The following is a 21,904-nucleotide window of genomic DNA, read 5'->3' on the forward strand; positions in this document are numbered from 1 at the left end:
CTCTAACAGTTTTGAATAAAATACTAACTTAACCTTGATTTATTCTTTTAGGAAGCCTTGGCTCTTTGCCGATAACAAGCTATTCATGGCAAAGAATTTGAGCATGAGCAATGCTATTGGATCACGAAAGAATTAATTGATAATTTCAACAAAGCTTAACTATTTAAGTGTAATACTCTCAGTTTTCTTTTTTCCATTTGGGTATAATTATTGAGTGTAACTGTTGATGGTGGTTTTTAGCTTAGGGTTAAAATCGTAAAACCTTACATATGACATGACATCACTAGGACCACTAGCGCATTTATTGAATCATTCAACATGCCTACGTAAGATTTACCAGGGTACCTTTTTTTTACATATATTTTTGTCATGTTCCATGGTAGAACCCTTAGTATTGACCGACATCACCTTCGTACACCAAACCCTAAATTCTTACACTACTGTGCCAATGGCAAACCATGCCAGCCACATCTCCGCGCCAAGGCATGCCAACCATGCCAGCCGCACCACCTTGCCAATGGAAAACCATGCCAGCCACGTCTCCGCGCCAAGGCATGCCAACCATGCCAACAGCATGTGCCAATGGCACGCCGTGCCAGCCATAACTCCGCGCCAAGGCATGCCAACCATGCCATCCGCACCACCGTGCCAATGGAAAACCATGCCAGCCGCACCACCGTGCCAATGGCAAACCATGCCAGCCACTTCTCCACGCCAAAGCATGCCAACCATGCCAGCCGCGCCACCATGCCAATGGCAAGCCGTGCCAGCCACATCTCCGCGCCAAGGCATGTGAAGCATGCCAGCCGCATCACCGTGCCAATGGAAAACCATACCATCCACGTCTCCGCGCCAAGCCATGCCAACCATGCCAGTCGCACCACCGTACCAATGGAAAACCATGCTAGCCACGTCTCCGCGCCAAAGCATGCCAACCATGCCAGCCGCACCACCGTTCCAATGGCAAACCATGCAAGCCTCCAGCCGCACCACATGTGTCAATGACATGCCGTGCCAGCCACACCTCCGCGCCAAGGTATGCCAACCAGGCCAGCCGCGCCACCGTGCCAATGGGAAACAATGCCAGCCACGATTCCATGCCAAAGCCATGTCGGCCCCGCTACATGCCGCTGGCTGCCAAAACGAAGGGTTGCAACAATCAACGACCACCATCCCATCTGAGATGCAGATCTTAGCCGTCCAAGGTCGCCAGCCAATGCATGGTAACCTTTGACCCAATGCCAAAACCCTAGTTTTGGCCACGCCTAAACCGCGCCAAGGCATGCCGACCATGCCATATGTGCCAATGGCATTCCGTGCCAGCCACCATGCTGCGCCTAAACCATACCATGTCGGCCTTCCCTTCACGGCTGCCAAAACAAAGGCGTGCGACAATCAACGACCACCCTTCCATCTTAGATGCAAATCTTAGCCGTCCAAGGTCACCAACCAATACATGGTAACCTTTGGACCAACGCCAAAACCCTAGTTTTGGTCACGCCCAAACCGCGCCAAGGCATGCCGGCCATGCCACATGTGCCAATGGCATGCCAGCCACCTTGCCGTGCCATACCATGCCGGCATTTCCTATGCGGTTACCAAAACAAAGGCTTGCGACGATCAACGACCATCCTTCCATCTAAGATGAAAATATTAGCCGTCCAAGGTATCCAACCAACGCATGGTAACCTTTGGCCCAAAACCCTAATTTTGGTCACGCCCAAACCGCGCCAATGCATGCCGGACATGCCACATGTGCCAATGGCATGCCATCCACCTTGTCGCGTCATACCATGCCGGCCTTCCCTAGGCGGTTACCAAAACAAAGGCTGGCGACGATCAACGACCATCCTTCCATCTAAGATGCAAATCTTAGCCGTCCAAGGTTGCCAACCAACGCATGGTAACCTTTGTCCCAATGCCAAAACCTTTGTTTGGCCACGCCCAAACCGCGCCAAGGCATGCCAGCCATGCCACATGTGCCATGGCATGCCAACCACCTTGCCGCGCCATACCATGCCGGCCTTCCCTATGCGGCTACCAAAACAAAGGCTTGCGAAGATCAATGACCACTTTTCCATCTAAGATGCGGATCTTAGCCGTCCAAGGTTACCAGCTAATGCATGGCATCCTTTGGCCCGACGCCAAGCCCTAGTTTGGTCGCGCCCAAACAAAGCCAAAACCCTAACTTTTGGATGCGCATAAACTAGGCCATATTAAAGCCGTACCGGCCATGCTTTCATGCCACTGTCTACCGAACGAAGGGTTGCAATAATCAACGACTACCCTTCCTCTCAAGATGCAAAATCTCGACCGTCGAAGGTCACCACCGAGCCGGCAAGTCTCACAAGCTAAACTTTCTGAACAACAACATGCTACATCTTTTCCACAAAAACACTCGAGACATCAACACATGTCACAAACTGGGGGATGCTCATTGGGTATTGGTTTGGCGGTTTACAGCGTGCGGAGTACACTACGCCTGTTATAAGACAATGTCATAAGGATGAGGCGGTTAGTAAATACAGGGAGTAATTGTGAAACGCTTTCTTTTATGGAACCTCAATTCCAGGCGTTACCGGTTACCACCTCCTCCCATTTACTCATCCGTTTTCCATTTATTACTAGACCAGAGTACGTTTCACTTCGAATTGTATAAATAGGTCTTACCTATTTCCACTAAACAACAAGTTCAGGTCAGGAGGATACAACACTCAGAAAATATTTGCTAGCTTTCCATCTGTTAGCTTCCCACTTTCTGATATAAGTCGTGAAACAACTACTCTTCCATAATCAACTATTCTAGTCTCAATACTCTCTTCGCTTCCCTCCCCAAAACCAACCCTTCTCCTTCACTTTGTGATCGAAGCAAGTCTGGAACGACCATTTCTTGGTTTAGGCCGGATTTGTACAGATTGATCTCTCGAATATAAAGTACTCCCTTGCAGTACATTGTTTAGGGGTTTAAACTCGTTTCTCACCCACACACCCAAAATTACCAAAATCAGCAGAAATCGTTTTCACCCTCAAACAATTAGCGACCATAGTGGGAGATTGATCTTTCGGTTACAATGTCAACTGTCAATCCTCGATCTCATATTTCGACCCAGACGTCAGGACGGTAGAATCTAAACGACCCGCCCAGGGATCGACGACTCAGTTACCAGACGGCCCGGTTACCAGTCATGACACGACAAGGGATGAATGGGGACTTTCCACAGTCATGGCGGTGCTTCCCACAAAACTCGGTCTTACACCCGGGAGATTCCTTTTCATCAAGAGATCCGAAAAACCGAGTAAGTCTTGCTAGACAAAATACATGGTCTACTACTTCAAATCTTCACAGGGGAGATAAAAAACTGATAGCCATATTTTTCCCGTGTTTCATGCTTTCTACTATCGCACAACATTCACAATTCCATGACTTCCATGGGGTACTCATGCCACTTATATTCATAACCAAAAACATCAATATTCTAAAACAGTTCATTCCAAATAATAATTCAAAACCCTCAGGGGTAATACTTGTCTATCAACCCAAAAATCCAGAAAATCAAAACCATAAACCAAGCGCTTTGTTTTCCTTTCAAAAAAAAAAAACAGTCACCTACCCGTACGTGCCTACTTTGCATAATAATGATTACCCGTCACTGTTCATGAGGTAGCCGACGTTATTACGGTGATATTCAAAGAGGAATTGTTTATGACGAAGTGTTTCTACAAGTTTATGAAAGGCATACCCACGACTAGGGTTTACACCAGTTCAGAAGAGCAATATTTCTACAGATTTATGGAAGGCATACCTATGGCTAGGGTTTGCACCAACACAAGAAAACAAGAAAACAAATTGAAAGAGAAACGTTGGAGTACATAGCTGGAATATGCTTGCCCACTTTATTGCTCCCGCACTACCGCTAACACCAGGACGTCAGAACAAAGATACGAGATAAAAAGGAGAGCCAACCCCTTTCATACGCATAACACTTTTGGAATTTGAATAAGGAAATGATTTCCTATTTGAGCTACGTATGGAAAGAGGCAACTGGGCCCATAAGAACAAGTCCGCACCACGCCAAGACAGCGCCGTGCCAAGCCAACAGTCCGCGCCATTCCAGCCTACAGTCCGCGCCATACCAAATCCAAGTCAACGTCCATGCCAATCCAGCGTCCACGCCAAGCCAGCGCCCATTCCAAGCCGATCCAGCTCTAACAACTTGCATCTTTCCAGCGCCAAAAACTTTCATCCTTCCAGTGCTAACAGCTTGTATCTTTACAGCAACTTGCATCTTTCCAGCTCCAGCAGCTTGCATCCTTTCCAGCGCTAACAGCTTGCATCTTTACAACATCTTGCATCTTCCTTGCGCCAGCAGCTTGCATCCTTCCAGCGTTTCTCTTGAACGCCCAGTAGAAGGGAATCAACAATCTAATTTCATTACACGAAAAGATCAGGAACGACTTATCCAAAATCGAAGCAAAGAAAAATCAGTAACCCCCCTGAGTTTACAGAGACTCTTCCCTGTCAGGAGATGCATGATTTCTGGGGACTTCACCCACAAAATCGTGCAGTCTATGATGAAACATTTATGTGAGATTCTATATTTCCCCAAGGCGCAACTTCAAGAGAAGCCGTTCCCAAACCCAACCTCTCCTGGAAAGCACGATTGATAGATGGAATTGGGGACTCCTAACCATTGTTCGCTTGAAGGGTGTCCAGTTTGACAACACACTAATTAACGTAGCCGCTCCGCTTCAACATCCTCCAGCAGCGACTCCGCTTCAACGATCACTCCGACAGCCGCTCCGCTTCAACGCTCGCTCCGACAGCCGCTCCTCTTCAACGCTCGCTCCAACAGCCGCTCCGTTTCAGCGTTCTCTCCATAAGCTTCTCCAGGATCCAAAGACGAGGCTTCAGCATTCGGCTTCTTAAGTTTCAACATCTTCTCCAAGAGCCGAAGCTGCTTCAACGACGCTTCTTCCTGCAAAGGGTCGTACCACCACGCTCCCCATGTCAAGGATCATGATCACAGCCAACCAATCTTCGTAGTCATGGACAGTTTGCTCGCTTACGCATACAACAAATACTTTTACTTCCACGGAAGCCCGTACAACTCCAGACAATCCTTTTACTTCCACGGATTCCCATACAATTTCAGGGAAGCAGCTGTTTCCAACCAGAGAAGCTGTTCCAAAACCCAACTTCTCCTGGAAAGCACGATTGATAGATGGAACTGGGGACTCCTAACCATTGTTCGCTTGAAGGGTGTCCAGTTTGACAACACACTGATTAACGTAGCCGCTCCGCTTCAACATCCTCCAGCAGCGACTCCGCTTCAATGATCACTCCAACAGCCGCTCCGCTTCAACGCTCGCTCCAACAGCCGCTCCGTTTCAGCGTTCTCTCCATAAGCTTCTCCAGGATCCAAAGACGAGGCTTCAGCGTTCGGCTTTTTAAGTTTCAAAATCTTCTCCAAGAGCCGAAGCTGCTTCAACGACGCTTCTTCCTGCAAAGGGTCGTACCACCACTCTCCCCATGTCAAGGATCATGATCACAGCCAACCAATCTTCATAGTCATGGACAGTTTGCTCGCTTACGCATACATCAAATCCTTTTACTTCCACGGATGCCCGTACAACTCCAGCCAATCCTTTTACTTCCACGGATGCCCATACAATTCCATCCAACCTACTTTGTTACCACGACAATGTAGTCTCTTCTGATTACATCTGCTACCAAGAATTGTTGCCGCTCATTTGTTGATACCAGCCAGAGCTTCACCACAGCAGCAATCACTACAAAGATGGAAACATGTAAACCATACTTGAAGACTGAGAATATACACGAAATCCCTTTACTGTCAAAGCTCAGAAGACACAGTCAACCAAAAGGCCATAGCCGCAACAAGGTCATCTACTCTTCAAGGGTGCAGCGCAAGAATATCATCACCTCTCTGTCTAGAAGACGCCTTCAACACTTTACGAGGCCTCGGAGGATCCCAATCCTGCTCAGAGGAAAACAACTTCAGAAACTGAAGAAAAATGTGACTGGGGACTTCTCTTCGCAGTCCATCGACGACCATCAAAGACTTATGAGATAACTCCAGAGACGCGGCTGAAACATTTTCTTGAAGAAACAGAGGGAGCCATGATAAACAACATGACTCTATCATTCCTACATCTTTGGTATCCAGAATATTTCGTCCATGCGATATCCTGAGCATCCCAACGTCACATACAAAAAAGTACGATAAGCTTGTATCAAATCACGTGGACGTGGATTCAAGGCGATGCAATGAAAATAGGATACACATGGGGACTACCAACATGAGACGCTTTCACTCCCCTCAACCAGGTTATTTCTGATTTCAAAATCATCACTGTCGAAGTTTCACGATCCACGAGAATTTCTCAACACGAAGCTGTACATGTAAATCGAAGACTTCAAGAGCACGCCACAAAGATACATTCACATATTCATCCATGTCATCGGATCAAACCGAAGTATGACTGGGGACTTCTTACCACATCTCATTCCATACGATAGTCCAAGATTCAGAAGATGGTTTGAAGGATGTCGCTTGTAAAAAAGTCCTGGAAGACTTGATAGCAGCATATCGGCAACTGAACGTCTCCCCATTTCATCCGAGGGCGCCATAAGTTTTCGACCATACAAGCATTCACAACACATCATCATCACGATCAGAAGGTCCAGACACTGAATAACCTAAAGCCGAGGATGGACCGACACTGCAACCACAATCTCCAAGATTAACCCTGACATGATCGCTACCGAGCATATATTCCATCCATCCGTCCCAAGAATGCAATGGATTTTGGTAAATTTTGGAATCCACTGGAGAGACACTGCAGACGAAAGCGAGGATACAAACGAGAAACAAAAAACAAAAGAAGGTCAATACCTCTTTTCATACGGACGGAGTTTCTAGAGTTTTTCACAGAATAAAGTTCCCTTCTTGCTCCATGAACGGGAACAGATGACTCGGCGCGACTATGCTACCCCGGGCCCGCAACATCCATCCTGAATTCTTCCTGAGTTTCACTATCGGGACGTTTTCACCTCCTAAACGAGCTCAAAACCTAAATATTCCACGCCAGGATATAGGAAATTCTTTCCGGGTCAGATGGATGGGCGGACCGTCAAAATCCGAGTTCGTACGAGAATTCTACAACGATTTTAGTAAGGAGATGATTAATATTTTTGATTGTGGTTGTAGTAATGAGGTTCAAACTCTCGGACTTGTGAAGATTAAATTTAAAGATTTAATAAAATTATATACAAAATTATTAACAATGGGTGCGAGAGGTAACCAAGACACTAGATTCCACTATTATGCAAAATTGAATGATAAATATTTCAAAACTCTATTCAATTCTTAAGTCCTCTTTTATCTTTAATTCACTATCAATCATACAGATTCTCAAACATTATTTGTAAACCTTAAGCATAGATTATCAAGAGATTAAACCAAGCATAACCTATCAAATTGAATAACAAATAATTAATACAATCATTCAAATAATTTAAAACTCTGAAAAAGCAGTGATTAGGTGAATTATATAATTAAATGAAATAGTTACCCATTTATGTTGCGTGAATAGCTTCCTCCATTGCCTTGGTTACGAGGGAATTAGCTCATCATAGTATAAATGCTCTCAAAATAATTTATTATGACTCAAAAATGGTTTACAAATGATGAGAAGAAGAGAAAATGGTGTAAACAGCTAATGTGCGACCCACAGGAAGCGTCACACAAGAACGATAAAAGAGAAGTGCTATTGTCGCTGTGGTTCTAAGACCCACACCTATGACCCACGAAGACTTGTCGTTGTCACTGTTGAAGAACGACTGTTCCTGGACGTCCGTTCTTCATGTTCTTGAGTTGCAGCAGCAGAAAACTTTTCCTGCAACTCGTGATTTCTTCGTTCTCTTGTCTCTGCTAACTCCCCAAACTCTCGACACCCTTCTCCTCAACCCCAGCAACCTATTTATACTCAACAGGTCGACCAAATCTTTGTAATAACTTCAATATAATCCGGCAGTGAAGAGAATATTTCCGATATATATTTCCGAATATTTCCGATTATCCAGCCCAAATAACTCGATTCGAACACCCATACCATCCCTGTTAGGCTATAACAGGTCCAACCCAGTGAAAACTAGCCCTTGAATCTCCTTATATCACGTCCAAAATTTGCTTCAACAATTATGCAGGTGAAGAACTATTTTTCCCGCCAAAACTCGGTTCAAATGGGGAAGAAACTGGTAGCCCCCTATCCAGAGTAGAGGTGCGAATAGAAGCTGCCTTGGGGGTGACCTGGGGGTGCCCCTTAGTAATTAGGTTACCCCTTATCCAAAAGCGAGAGTCCGAATAACACTTGTCCTCCGGGTGCCAATATCAACTTTTCGAGCCGATTTTTTCAAAAATGTTTATTTCCTAAAAATACTTAAAAACACAATATTAGTACAAAAATAGAGTTCCAACAATACGGACATTAAGGACAAATTAGACACAAAAATGTGTCTACCAAATACCCCCAAACTTATTATTTGCTAGTCCTCGAGTAAAACTAATAAAAAATAAATAAACCGAGTTAATCTCGGGAGGGTTTACCAGAGGTGTGCCCACAAAACCATTACTCCAGACCCTAGCTTATCTATGCAGAACCTTGGAAGGCACTAAAGAATCTCCTTGGTTGGCATACGTATTGACTATAAGAGGAAGTACCCTGATGCGAAATTCCAATTGTTGTACACGAGTTTGCACTCAAGCATACTAAAATTCATATATAAGTGACAAAGCTCTACTCAGATAGTCGCACTATGGACATCAATATCCGGAGTCAAAACTAATCACATGGATAGATCAAGAAGATGGATATAGAAAAACATAGATGGTTTTGATGTTTACTAAGTGAACGGTGTTTCCCATATCTGTCTGAAGGCCTCCGCCAAAATGAACCTATCCTAATGGATTGAGATACTAGTCTGACTAATATCAACACACTGGTATATACAAGGGTACCAGTGGTCGATAACCTAACTCTAGGTCAACACAACTGGCATACACAAGAAGAGGAAACTGCAACAGACCAAGAAGATACCAAACATACCCTTGCTTAAGACAACTACATCTAGTTGTGGTTCAGGTTCAGGCTCTATAAAAGGGTCTAAATAAAAGGTTTTCATCGGTTGGATTTCCTCAAAGCTAAGATCCGGTTCAGGTATTAGAGTCTGGAAAAACTCAACTAAAAACTTATAAGAACATAACAACAACCTGAATAATTGGGGATCCTCTAAGTCAATTATATTTGACTCACAAAGTTGACCATAATAATGGTCATCCTTAAGAAAATGTGTCGACCCTAATATCCTAAAGTAATTAGGTTTAGTCTCAAAACTTAATATCCGACACATCTGAAAATCATATGTTCCCACAATTGGAAGAAAAGTTTTTGGTGGGAAAACAAAGTCAATCTTGGTATCATAGCCTAGGTTAACCACATCAACCATAGGATGGGTTTCTAACAACTGAGCTCTCCTATGGACACAACTAGGTTCAGGAAAAAGTGTATGAAGATAATCTTGTAAGATGGCTGAGGCACAAATTTCAAGTCCCGACTGAGGGATCTTTGTAAGAGCTAAAGGTATGGCACAAGGGGAATGATAATCAACCCCAAACTTAGATTTTTGGGTATCTCTAGATAGACTAGCTACAATTTCATTAATTTCTAGATTGTTGGAATCCTGAAAATAGTCAATTGCTTCTTCTAGGTTATACTCAAGTGACGCATCCTCACTCATATTTGATAGCTCTACGAGTTAATTTTCTTCGTCTAAGACCATTGTTTCTAAATCGCTAGACTCTAAAACAGTATTCTCAAAATAAACTCGTTCCTCTAAACCATTATCGACTTCGTAATCAAAAGGAAATACTACATCATCTAAAGAGGTGGTATCTATAATCAAATCCTCGTCCTTTTGAATAGGTGAATAATCATTAAAATTATCGGGATTTGAACCATAAATAACACTATCATCATAAAGTTCATTTAGAGTAACAAATTCCTGATCACTATGCCTACAAATTTCAAATTCTTCATCAACACTATCCACATCATAATAACATGAAAAAGATCGAACCTCATCAAAACAAGTAGTGCTACCAATTCTAACCTTGTTATCTTGATTATGTAAATAACTATCTTCATTCTCAAGGGTATTATTGGATACACTATATTGGCAATTCAAGTAATTTCGAGCAATTCTTTCGTTCGTCTCAGCTATCCGCTTGAGGTGGTCTTCTAAAGAAGGTCACTCATTATTGTAGTTCTTTCGTCTATAATTATACTATTCATCTCAGCTAACTTACTCGTCGACTCAGCTAACTTCCTGAGGGACTCTTCTAAAGGAGGAATAGGAATAGAGGGATCATAAAAAGGACTACTTTTCAATATTTTGATTGTATCCTCTAGAGACGAAGAACTAGTGCTATAATCTTCTTGCTCGTAAGACTGATGCATGTGCGGATAGTAATTGGGCTCACCAGGGTATGACCGATATCCTTCCAAAGGATGGCGTTCCCAACCACTATTCCCAACATGGTCATAAAAAGGATGATGTCCATATTCAAATTCAGGTCGATAATCATTGTATTGGCTTCTATCATACCAGTTCGACATTCTTAATTGCAAGGGAATTCTACACAATCACAAACAAGGCTGACTCGACCAAATCAAACATATACAATCTAGCAAACAACAAGCATGATGACTCCACTTAGATTGTTTCTAGACCAGCTTCTAATCCTTCGAAAGGGAATTCGTTACAATTTAAGCAAACCCCTATGGAATCAATCCGAGTCAAAGTAAGTTGAATTGAGGCGAGGGAAGCTCAGTGGAGCTTTGATACCCAAGGCCTCACCGCTATCACAAGGCGGCGCAGTCACGCATTCAACTCACAGAAACCATCAAGAACTTTGAAGTATGCTTAAAAGAGTAACCAATATTTTTCGAAAGATTTTCCTACCAAGCTCGTTACCCTATCGGTCTCGTTCTAATCAAATTTTAAGCTTGGGTTCGCGTTAGGTTTCGTTTTCCTAAGGCGGGCAAGAAGGGAATGGTGATGAAATCCGAACCCTTATCTTATATGGCTAGTTCTTGCCCTTTACTAGGAAATTAAAGCAGCCGGTTCAGTCCTCAACATATAATCACCTTAAGGCAGACAATAAACCCGCTGACAGGAGATTCGCGGGTGTTTAGAAGTTTACCTCCCGTACCAGACGGGCGAAGAACCGTTGTAGTTGACTCGGGCCACTGACTCTGGTGTCAGTGTGCGAACCCGAGGGGCCGAGACGATATTGTAATCGTCGTCCTTCCCTGCAAACAGTTTATATTTAATTATTTTTTTTTATATAACCCTTCCGTAGGGTTTAAAATTAAAATAAATTGTCCAAAGTCCAGTCCAATGAAAAGAAATACAAAAAATAATAATAATAATTACAAAATAAAATAAAAATGGAAAGTCTCTTAAAAAAATAATAAAAAATAATTCTCTCTCTTTTTTTTTTCTCTTTTTTTTTTTCTTTATTTTTTGCTTTGTCTTTTTTCCTTCTCTTTTAGCTTTAAGCTTTGATTCCAAGGTCTTTAGTATCCAACTTCAAACCTGTAATATAAAGACACAACCAAAGAGACGTAAAAAGAACAAATTGAATAATAAAAAATAATAAAAACCTAAAAATTCTACCTAAGCACAAATCCGAGTCGGCGGCGCCAAAATGATAAAGATTTTTGATTGTGGTTGTAGTAATGAGGTTCAAACTCTCGGACTTGTGAAGATTAAATTTAAAGATTTAATAAAATTATATACAAAATTATTAACAATGGATACGAGAGGTAACCAAGACACTAGATTCCACTATTATGCAAAATTGAATGATAAATATTTCAAAACTCTATTCAATTCTTAAGTCCTCTTTTATCTTTAATTCACTATCAATCATACAGATTCTCAAACATTATTTGTAAACCTTAAGCATAGATTATCAAGAGATTAAACCAAGCATAACCTATCAAACTGAATAACAAATAATTAAGACAATCATTCAAACAATTTAAAACTTTGCAAAAGCACGATTAGGGGAATTATATAATTAAATGAAATAGTTACCCATTTATGTTGCGTGAATAGCTTCCTCCATTGCCTTGGTTACGAGGGAATTAGCTCATCATAGTATAAATGCTCTCAAAATAATTTATTATGGCTCAAAAATGGTTTACAAATGATGAGAAGAAGAGAAAATGGTGTAAACAACTAATGTGCGACCTACAGGAAGCGTCACACAAGAACGATAAAAGAGAAGTGCTATTGTCGCTGTGGTTCTAAGACCCACACCTATGACCCACGAAGACTTGTCGTTGTCACTGTTGAAGAACGACGGTTCCTGGACGTCCGTTCTTCATGTTCTTGAGTTGCAGCAGCAGAAAACTTTTCCTGCAACTCGTGATTTCTTCGTTCTCTTGTCTCTGCTAACTCCCCAAACTCTCGACACCCTTCTCCTCAACCCCAGCAACCTATTTATACTCAACAGGTCGACCAAATCTTTGTAATAACTTGAATATAATCCGGCAGTGAAGAGAATATTTCCGATATATTTTTTTATTCTTCTGACTTGTTATGGGATTTGTTTCCTGGTTTATCTCTTTCACGCGTCTTCTCTGAGATGTAGAATTTGTTTCCAACCAATACAGTCGACCCATGCACGTATCTTCCATCCAAAAATTCCGAGAATAGAATATCTTCCCTGTTTTGAGAATATCTTCCCTATTTTGCATCCCACGATTATCCAGCCCAAATAACTCGATTCGAACACCCATACCATCCCTGTTAGGCTATAACAGGTCCAACCCAATGAAAACTAGTCCTTGAATCTCCTTATATCACGTCCAAAATTTGCTTCAACAATTACGCAGGTGAAGAACTATTTTTCCCGCCAAAACTCGGTTCAAATGGGGAAGAAACTGGTAGCCCCCTATCCAGAGTAGGGGTGCGAATAGCAGCTGCCTTGGGGGTGACCTGGGGTGCCCCTTAGTAATTAGGTTACCCCTTATCCAAAAGCGAGAGTCCGAATAACACTTGTCCTCCGGGTGCAAATATCAACTTTTCGAGCCGAATTTTCCAAAAATGTTTATTTCCTAAAAATACAAAAAAAACACAATATTAGTACAAAAATAGAGTTCCAACAATGCGGAAATTGAGGACAAATTAGACACAAAAATGTGTCTATCAGGAGCGCTAATTAGGGTTTCGGCATCCCAAACCCTGATTTCGACAAAGTTTCCAGGCGCCATCACTACCATTTGATAACCGAAGTTCCAGCGTCATCACCATCGTTTGGTAGCCGAAGTTATGAAACCAATTTACACCATTATGCGGGCTGAAGACAGTTTCCACCATTCCGCTGACCGAAGCCAGTTTCCTCCCATTCCAAGCCGACCAACGCCTGCGACTCCCATTCCAAGCCGACCAACGCCTTCGTCTCCCATTCCAAGCCGACAATCTACATCTCACCACTTCACGGTCTATCCAACAAAACCACAAGTAGAATCTATGCAAGGCCGCCAACACGAGAATCATGAACTCTCCTTACCTCTCGAAAAAGGTTAGTCGGGTCTTCTTGACCATATTTTTACGACTTTTCATTTCGATTTTGTCCTCGCCTGTCACCATCTTATGCTTACCTCGCAACAATGCTCCTGTTCCGAGCTAAGCAGGGGAGTTAATGTTGATGGTGGTTTTTAGCTTAGGGTTAAAATCGTAAAATCTTACATCTGACATGACGTCACTAGGACCACTAGCGCATTTATTGAATCATTCAACATGCCTACACATATATATGTGTCATGTTCCACGGTAGAACCCTTAGTATTGACCGACATCACCTTCGTACACCAAACCCTAAATTCTTACACCACCGTGCCAATGGCAAACCATGCCAACCACGTCTCCGCGCCAAGGTATGCCAACCATGCCAGCCACGTCTCCGCGCCAAGGCATGCCAACAATGCCAGCCGCATGTGCCAATGGCATGCCGTGCTAGCCACATCTCCGCGCCAAGACATGCCATCATTCCTCCAGATACTGCTTCTGACTTCGGCGTCACCGTTACCATTATCATTACCATTACCACCCCTCTGGTTGGTCATCTGTATTTCCCTCACAGGCCTTTTGTGTCACCAGCATTTTACAACTAGAGGAACGATAACACAAGGAACAATAACGCAAAGGGAAACACAGATTGCAAGAACAATCCCAAATATAATAGCAGTTTTGCCTGACAATTTAAATGTTCCTTCAGCAGAGTCGGGCACTTGCGATAAAGGATAAACATTGTATTTGTCTTTATATATAATAAAAAGATCAGATGTATGACTTTTCACATTTTTTTCAAAAGCTTTACGTGTTTAATTTAGTTTGTGTTTGCAAAACATGAGACACATGTTTACGTTCACATTCATTTCATTTTCCTTTTTCATTTTTTTTCCTATTGAGTGGTTTGCGCAGCTTTAAAACTTGTCTTAGGGTAAAAGTTTTCACTTTTTTTCCTATTTTGTTTGCCGATTTTCCGTATCATTGTTGAATTTTGTGTGAATTGTGTTACATAGAAAACTTCATGTATTTAACTAATACATGTGAAACTAAACAAAATTTATGTTTTTCTACGTATTGCCTAGGTACAGTGTGTTGCATAGCAAACTTCGTGTATTTACCATACATATCATACATGTGAAACTAATTTTATTTTAACTAATATTTGTATTTTCTAGGTACATTGTGATGTTTGTTGTGCGTAAATTTGTTTTCTCCTAAATACATATATAACTATTGATCGTTTTAAGGAAGACCTTCATATAAGAATAACTTCCATATAAGAATAATTTCTCCTGGTCCCTAGATTATTCTTATATAGAGGTTCTATTGTATTGTATAATCCAAGTTCCAACCCTAGAAAACCAAGGCGAAGAAGAAGAAGGCTTTTAGGGATAATTATCCAAGGCTCTATAAGATCAATACTCAAAAGACAGCAAGGGTAAATACTCAAAAGACAGCAAGAGTAAATACAATTCTTCAATCAAGATGGAATTTTCAATTCAGCAGGGACTTGGATTCGGCAGAAAGAATAGACCTCTTGGAGATTAGGCATGATATAAGACCGCGGCTCTGACTCAGGGAGAAGAAGATTGTTTGGAAGGTGATGTTTCGACAAAATCGATTTATATGAAGCTAACGGAGACGGAACCGGACTGGGATAGACATAGAGTTTTGGCAAGCAAACATGTACCTCCTAAAGTTCTATTTTAAATATGGGCTTCTCTTCATGATTCAATTCCAACTAGACAAATGCTTCAGAATAGGGGGGTTGCCATACAGTCCAATTTGTGTCTCCTCTGCAATGCTGCAGTAGAAACGCTAGAACATTCAGTCATACAATGCAGTGTGGTTTTGCAGTTATGGAGGTATTTTATAGCAGTGATGGGGGTTCATTGGGTGATGCCTTGGCAGTTTAAGGATTTCATGCTTAGTTGGAGGTTAGAAAGGAGTTCAGCGAAAGTCAAGATGGTGTGGCACTTGCTGCCATTTGCTATTTATTGGGAGGTGTGGAATGAGCGTAATAGGATATTTTATGGAGGAAGAGCCAAGTCAGTGTATGAACTGGAGATTGTTGTTAAGCAATGGATTTACCTATGGAGGTCTGCTACTGAAACGTTTAAGCATTATCCTGCGAATCAGATTATAAATCAGTGGCAGGATATATTGAACTCATAGTTACAATATTTCTCTTTTTCTTTTGATGGTCTGATGACCTTGTAAATACCCTGTACATATTTTTTTTTTTTCAAAATATCCTTTCTTTCTTAAAAAAAAATCCTAGCAAACCCTGCTAAATTTGGAAACCCTATATTAACCACTATAAATGCAAATATATCTTCGGAAAGTGTAGATACACCGCGATTTTTTCACGGTGATATCACCGCGTGACACAAAAAGAATGGGGGACCCACATAAAATTAAAAGCCCACCCCTATTGTCTCCTGTGGGTCTCACGGATTTCTCTCTTGCGGTGATTTCACGGTGATGAAATCAGGGTGTGTCTAGCACTGCTGATATATCTCAGCCACATTATGACAAAATTCATAGTGAATCAAAAACCAATAAATGCAAATTTGAACATTTATCTCATTTTTTTAATTTTTTTTTTCCTTTTCAGGGGCTTGCGCAGCTGTAAAACTTATCATAGGGTAAAAGTTTGCAGTCAAGAAATGCTAGATATGACTGTCTCGATGGACAAAAACTTCCAAGATTCATAAGCAGTTTTTCAGCAAAGGAGATTTTTTTTTATTTTTATCTCTTTCTTTTTTTGGTCGTGTTGTGTGGGTTTACTACTTATTGAATCCAATCACTAGTTAGTTTTTTATTGTTAAGTTAACGGTTGCTTATGGACAATAGATTAAAATAAAAAAGAAAAGGACACATATTCTTCTGGAAGAAACAAAACAGATAACTAAAGTTGGAAATATGTACTCCAACTTCAACAGAAAAATGTACTTCATTGTCTGGCAAAGACCAAACTCCAAATGACCATAGAACTTACTTAGCCTGTTGGTTTAGTTGTATTTTATCATTAGCTTAAACCCCTGCTAATTAAAATGTTGTTAAGTTTCTTGTAAGAGTGAGTGTAAACTATTTTTTTCTAGTTATTTGTCTCTTTATCATGACAGTGCCACGGTCATTGCTAGACTGCTACAAATTCTATGAGCACCATGAGTATAGTTGTGGCTCTCTACAATAGAAGAAATTTCCAAAAAAGAAATGGAAAAAGTGAAAGAGCAAGACTGTAAGTTAAGACATTGCCAGTGCTCGTCTGAATATGTTTAGTTCATTAAATCATTGAATCTACATATTCTTGGATGTTGAGGAATGTATGTTTAGGTAGTAGTAACTACTGAAACTACAGCATGAGTGCCAGAACTGACGGAGAAGAGGCACCTACAGAAACACTGAAATGCAGGAGTAATATTCTGGAATATTCAGCGGAAAGAAGGAAATCTCTGCGAGCTCGATATGTATATGGATTCATTTTCCTCCTGATGAACCTCACGACTTCGTTTATTCGTGATTACGGGCACAATGTTTTTCATAATGAGCTTTGTAAGTCGAGCTCTTTTCTTTTTTCTATTTTTGGTTTACCTAACTTTGAACCTGTTTTCTTTACCTTGTTCATGTTCTTGAGGATTTCCTTTTGCATTTGTGCGATTTTGTGGTACCGGGGGAGGCGACTGTTTTCATAAGATGGGAGTACTGCGTCTGAGTTTGGGGTGTTTTGTATCCTCTACTAAATTTTTCCCGCCTTTTTCTGTTCCTGTCATTATCTCTCTTTCGATCTCTATTGAATTTACCCTTGATGAAACATTCAGATATTTTTTTTGTTCATGTTCCTCACCACATGCCAAACCAGCAAATTGCAAGAAGCGCGCAATACATGGCATTCCAACTGGTGGCTTTTCAAGTTCCTCTTGCTGATTATAACATTAGTGCTTCCGTTTTTTTGCCCTCCGTCCTTAATTCATATATACGGTAAGTCACTTGCAATCCTTCAAACTAGTCTGGAAGATTAGCCTACTAGTTTGCATTCCACATGCTGAGCTCCAACAAGCTTAAGAATGCGATTCCACATGCTGGGCTGCTGCTCCTACTAGTTCGCATTCTTTAACAAAATCTTAACAACGTACTGCTATATGTTTTCAGGTGAACTTGCTCGCATTGGTGCAGGGTAATATGCATATTCAGTTATTTGATTCTGCTAGTTTCTTGAGTTCATTTTCTATCAGCTTTTACGGCCTAACTATTAAATGTGAAACAGAGTTTTCCTCCTGCTCCAACTGGTAAGTGTCATCCAGTTTATGACAATGGTGAATAACTATTGGATGTCAGATGCAACATTAAATGGAAGGGAAGAACGATCTCTCTTCGCAGTTAGCACACTTTCAAGATGTTTTTCTAAACCCATTTATATTTTGTCTGACAGCTGCTGCCTTGGGTTATTCATGTCCATTGTGTTCTACATTGGTTCGGTATGTGGAATCGCATTGATGTATTTACTGTACGTACCAACACTCTCCTGCACCATCAACATATTTTTCATATCATGGACAGTTATCTTAGTTATTGCTATGACGGTCTTAACCATACACTCAAAGGCATATCTATCAATCACTAAGCATTTTTTTTCGATAAGCAGGCATTTGGCCGTGACGGTTTCGTTCCTTTATCTGTCCAGGTCAGGTGTCTTCTGTCTTCAGGGATTATGGCTCGTACATCGTTTATCTTTGTTGGTCTGCTATTAGAAGGTAATACAAATTTTTGCAGTAGGTGAATTCAACCCAATTTTTAATCACATCAAGATGGTAATTCTTTTGCTTATGCATGACTTCCAGCCAGCCTAAGAATAATAAATGCAGTCCGAAACACGACGGATCTGGAGACGGCGATGTGACCACTGTTCTTGTAAGAGCTATAAATTTTTCTTACTCCAAAGACTCCTACATACGCGATAAATAAATGCACTTTGAATTGTTGATTCAAAGCCAGCAATGTCTTACTGATAGCAAAAAAAAATATATTGTTGACAGTGGGATTTAAACCCAATTTTTGCAGTCTTACTGATTCAAAGCCAGCAATGTCTTACTGATACAAATTTTTGCAGTAGGTGAATTCAACCCAATTTTTAATCACATCAAGATGGTAATTCTTTTGCTTATGCATGACTTCCAGCCAGCCTAAGAATAATAAATGCAGTCCGAAACACGACGGATCTGGAGACGGCGATGTGACCACTGTTCTTGTAAGAGCTATAAATTTTTCTTACTCCAAAGACTCCTACATACGCGATAAATAAATGCACTTTGAATTGTTGATTCAAAGCCAGCAATGTCTTACTGATAGCAAAAAAAAATATATTGTTGACAGTGGGATTTAAACCCACGCCCTTTCGGACCAGCGCCTTAAGCTGGCGCATTAGACCAACTCGGCCATATCAACATATGTGCAATATACTAATTACATTTTATTTCTGTTTTGTATGTCACGTCTCAACAATGTTGCTGCTAGGGATTTCGTATTGCGATTTGTGCTGTAGTAATGGCTATGTTTTCCACGGGAATTGATTCACAATCGTTTCAGGTGTCACCTCTTGATTTGAAAAACTAGTTTATTTTCAAGACACATCGAAAGAAAAATTTGGTGAATGCCAAATCTTTTTGCATTTGGTACATTACAAGTATAAGTTTTCTCCTTTTCCAGTTTCAAAAGGACGAGGTTCAACATGAAGAAGATATACCTTACAAGTATGGATTTTTTTCACTTGGTATTTTCTTTGGGGTCCATGTACTTTGCAATGTTATTCATCAGTTGGCAACTGGTAGATCACCCTGCTGCCAAAAGGTAATATGACTTGCTTGGACTTATTAAATTCTCAGCCTTTGAGTGGTTTTATCTCGAATTCCCTTGAATATAATATCAGTATTACTGGGCTGATACCATTTAGACGATCCAATGGTCATGATCGTTTAAGATTTTGGGATGGTATCACTCCTTAGTAATTTGGTATCAGTTTTTATAAATCGTGTCGAATTCCCTTGAATATAATATCTGCTTTTGAAACAACCAGGTGGAGTATCGATGTCGGATCAACTAGTACATGGGTAAAAATCATAAACGTGTCGTTTGCAGCACTAATTTATGGTGGGTTCGACTTATATAAAAATGATTTTGATTCTACAGAAATTTAATATGTTTTATTTTTTAATTTCGGATACTGCTTTTTAAATAAATTTATTATCGTGACTACATGCAGTGTGGAAGGTGATATTGCCGGTTATAATGCCAAACAAAGTCATGGGTAATCAAGACAAGGTGGTGAATATCTCTACTGATATACTTCTTTAGCTTACCAACTGCAGCAACATAAGTTTTTTATTGGCTGGTTCCTCTAGCTTCCTACGGGATTCGCTTAAAAATGTAACTCTTCATTTTGACATCATTTTTTTTTTTAAGTTTTTTTTGTTTTTTTTTTTTGGTAGAACTCACTAGGAGGCTTTATAACTCAAACCAAATAAACAAAAGTATGTGAAAACAAAAAATCTTTACCATATAGTCTCCACAAAAGCCGACACAAACACATTAATGGGACGCTGTTAGTTTAAGATGGGTCTATAAACTGAATTGTGAGGGTTGGTCTACTTCAAAATGCATCCAAAGATATGGTGTTCATTCCTCTCTCTCTCCAGAACACTAACATTTTCTTCTACTTCAAAATGTTAGGATTTCTTTCTTTTTATATCAAATCTAAGTTCGCAAACTCTGCTAAATTTGGAAACAGAGAATCTATTTACATATATGGTGCAGTCAAACCTCCAACCAAAACTAAGGATCTCATTGCTGAAACTACCAACCATACATATACTAGTGCGTTGTCTATGCAGCTCTTGACACCGGATTTATAGTAAGCTTCAAATTGGAATATGTAATACTCGTTCTAAGAAAGAGATACTAAAATGAGAAAGTGATAGTAAACTAAGGGAGTACGAGATAAGGTTGACTAGACATGGTTATTTTGACATGACACAGACCTCGTCACTGATGATAGTAAACTAAGGGAGTATGAGATAAGTGATAGTGTCTCCTAACTGAAAACATCGAGAAGAATGATCTAGGTCCTGAAATTTTACACGGATGATCCTCTCATACATAATGCAAACTATAGAGAATTACTAGAGATGAGTGTTTGAGCTACCTTATGCAACTCTGTAGATATGTATGACAAGACACTGGAAATGAAGATTCAATAGTAATCCAAAAAGAATCGTAATTCAAAAAGACTGGACACACCTAGGGTTCCTTTTTTTTGTTTAAGTTTGTTGTTTAAGGAGAGTGGTCAAAAAGCGCAAATTCATTGCTCTCAATATATGGGAATGCCAACAACATTTAGGATGTACTATCTACAGTCACTATATAAAGCAATTTATTTTTTTACCATATTTTCCTTGTCAATGGAATCAATTTCTCACATGCAACTCTGTGTCATTGTACACATGAAACGTGATAAGTCCTCGAGTCCTGCTGTGACGTGGCCATCCTCATGACAGCTAATGTAAGGGTTCAACTTTTAACCCTTACATATTGGATCCCAGATTTATACTTCATATATCTCGAGACAAGATTTCTAAAAAATAAATTTGACTCCCACGAGAGCAAAATTCTTATTTTCATTTTTTAGAGCATTGGTCGATTGAACCCACTAAGTGTTGGTATGTCAAGGTTGGTTGTCATATTTTAGTATCATAACTCAAGTAAAGTCGCATGATTGAAACTACTAGAATCAACTTTGTTTAGGTTAGACTAGAAAGTCTAGGAATGTTGAGATATACAAGTATTACTCCGAAGACCTGAAAAATGTGAAGATGTAACGTCTACAAGGAAGACATCATCCTTCCGCTTGAGGTTAATGACATTGATTTTACTTGTTTTCATTCCTATCGTTTCTTTCAAGTCGTTAAGATTGAAAACATAACATGCGAGGTTATATATACAATACTCTAGTATTATACTTGGTCATATTGGTATGATCAAAGTGTCAAGGAAGTATATACCATTTGTTGAACTCTTTGATATGGTATAATTACGAAGTATAACGTTTATATTTTGAACTCCGTAAATGCGACATCGACAGAATCTATGTAACTTGTTACTTGATTGTGTATTGGATATAGGTATGACTTCATCATAGGAAACTATGTTTTATTATATTAGTTTAATTGAAGTACATATACG

At 40.4% G+C, this 21,904-nt stretch overlaps 1 non-coding gene and 1 pseudogene across 1 annotated transcript; one reads left to right on the forward strand and one right to left on the reverse strand.

Moving 5' to 3' along the window:
* Positions 1 to 17,175: 17,175 nt before the first annotated feature.
* On the forward strand, positions 17,176 to 20,035 carry LOC113277927 (annotated as a pseudogene).
* On the reverse strand, positions 19,034 to 19,114 carry TRNAL-AAG. Its single transcript has one exon. It is a non-coding gene; the product is annotated as a tRNA-Leu (tRNA).
* Positions 20,036 to 21,904: the final 1,869 nt, after the last annotated feature.

This window comes from Papaver somniferum, chromosome 5 (genome assembly GCF_003573695.1).
Source record: "Papaver somniferum cultivar HN1 chromosome 5, ASM357369v1, whole genome shotgun sequence".
Classification (NCBI taxonomy): Eukaryota; Viridiplantae; Streptophyta; class Magnoliopsida; order Ranunculales; family Papaveraceae; genus Papaver; species Papaver somniferum.